Here is a 2,500-nt window from a genome sequence, read left to right as displayed (position 1 = left end):
GAGAATGAGAAGTGGTACAGTAGCAGCTCCGAGGCCAATGGTTAGGTAATTGTAATGACAGGCATCTAAACCTGGCAGGTTAGTTTTGGGCGATTGGTAAAAGACACACAAAATTTGACAAAAATAATTAACTTTCAATGGCAGCAGACTGTAATAAACGTAATTAACGATGCAGATTGTCATTTTTTATTTCAGAAGTTATCAATATAGACTTTGTAGCCTATAGGCTATATATTTTATAGGCTACAATAAAAACCAATGCCAGGTTTTGATTGCTGAAAGGTTTACCCTCATATTCAGGATAATGCTAATCGCCTTTGTTGACTGTAGCCTATGCTAAAGTGTTAGCATGCTAAAGCACTAGACACAGCTATGTCCCAGAGGCACAGATATTCTCGTAGCCATCCTCTCATGGCTTATTGTGTAAAGTGACCAGAGGCCTAAGCTCGTGTCACCAGGCTCTTCCCGAGGAGCCTGGCACCTATTACTTGTGAATTACAACTCTTTCCGCCCTAGACACCGGAACCGGAACATCTAAACCGAATACGTGCCACATTTTTATTGTTCAAAGCAATGAAAAAGGCACGCACATCCAAAAGTTAAAAACCATGTGCAGGACCGAAGTGCAAATATAGAAGACAAAAATAGAGTCCACACACCGGCAAATGCTGCTCCCACAATTGAATTAGTTACCACAAGAAAGTGACGTTTCGGGGCAAAGCCCTTCCTCAGATGTGAGACAAGTGCAAAAGGCACACCCCTCAAATTAGGGCTGGGCGATATATCGAATATACTTGATGTATCGTGGCTTGTGCCACGTGAGATGTAGAAATTACTATATCGCGAACATTCGAGTATAATTGTCACGCATTGTTTATAACTTAAGCCGCCGGCATGACTCGCTTCACGTTTCCTCTTGCCAGCTCTCCTCTGTCACACTCAAGGGAGGGGGAATCACATGGATACGTCAAACGCGTCAAACCGCGTCACACACCCGTCCCAGCAACCAACCCAAGCAGAGTGGCGAAACATGGCCGCCTCCAGACAGTGTGGCTGACTGTTTCAAATTATAACAAAACAACCACTATTGCAATTTGCAATCCATGTCCCGCAAGGTTTCTGAGCTTAGGGGAAAGTCTGAGCTGGCGTTACGCTAAACCAAACGTGGGGAGGAGGCTGCGGATTTGTTTGGCGTTAACGTTAGCTGTTGTGTGGTGGCTAACGTGGTGGCTAGCTGGTTGTGGCTACCTAGTAGTTCAGCAGGCAGCGGTCCACAAGCTTGTTGTGACCAAAATCCCCGCATTTAAAGCACTTCATACTCCCAGAGCTGGCGTAAACCATAGAGAACCTCATGCATTACTCAAAATGAAACGTCCAGGGTTTGTGTCTCCAAAAGCAACCGCTAACGTTACATGCAAGGTAACGTGAAGCTAACGTAGCTACGTTAGCTTGCATGTAACGTTAGCGTTAGTTGCTTTTGGAGACACAAACCCTGGGCGTTTCATAAAAGTCAACATCACATTGGCTCACTCAACTCACTCATTGTTTTTTCTTTAATCTAGAGGCATCATTTTTCAGTCAAAAGTGAAACGACACAGATATGATGGCGTATAGTGAGGCTTTCCATGCCTCACTATAGAACTGGCCCTAATGCAAAATTCAGACAGCTTATATGTTGCCATCATGCCAATACGAGTCTAAATTGCCTTTTATGTTTTATCGGCAGACTAAACAGCTAGGCTTTCGGTTCTATAAAAGCCATTATTTTTTGTATTGACTATTGAGTGATACACTTTACTAAAACAATCATATTATATCACAATAGTGATGTCAGATTTGCTTAGGTCAGAGCTATGGAATATTAAATCATCCATCTTTGCTCACAACATCTGCCCTTTCTTTCCTCTTCTTTTTTACCCCAGGTGTGCATAAAATACAGGTTAAGAACTTATGGAAAAGTCATGGAAATCCATTGGTCAAAATGTGTATGAACCCTGAAGGGTTAAATTGAGCATTTATGAGAGATTTCAAAAATATCGAGATATATATCGTGTATCGCGATATAGCCGAAAAACATCGCAATATTCTTTAGAGGCCATATTGCCCAGCCCTACCTCAAATACCTTTGCAGGGGTCACCTGACCGATCATGTGATACATGGATACATAGTAAAAATAGAAAAAAACATGTAATAGAATACACATTCCATACAATATACAATTTACAATTTGACCAGAGTGTATACAATAGTCAAACAGGTAAGATACCTGCAATGTCAGAACAACTTGAATATTACATAAACAGAAGCAACGCCAATTCGAGTTGTGTGGGCTAACTAGTCGCCACAAATGGCGACGTGGCGGCGATGCCATATTGCATAAAGGTTTTGTTTTAATACATTTATGTACTATGTAACTTTTTAGTCACTTCGTGTTATCAGGCTCTAGCTAACTACGTTAGCTACACAGGAGATTTTTCTGGTGCACACGTATCCGGTAAC

General features: G+C 41.8%; 1 protein-coding gene across 1 annotated transcript in view; it reads left to right on the top strand.

Annotated features, from left to right (window-relative positions):
- akap6 (A kinase (PRKA) anchor protein 6) overlaps positions 1 to 2,500 on the top strand; it is a gene marked incomplete at both ends in the record, with an annotated part of 377,282 nt that overhangs the window by 104,843 nt on the left and 269,939 nt on the right. The gene's annotated exons all lie outside the window — the stretch shown is intronic.

The sequence above is a fragment of the Poromitra crassiceps genome, assembly GCF_964638095.1.
Source record: "Poromitra crassiceps genome assembly, chromosome: 3".
Taxonomy (NCBI): domain Eukaryota; kingdom Metazoa; phylum Chordata; class Actinopteri; order Beryciformes; family Melamphaidae; genus Poromitra; species Poromitra crassiceps.
The sequence above is the reverse complement of the archived record's forward strand: the minus strand, read 5'-3'. Positions and strand labels throughout refer to the sequence as shown.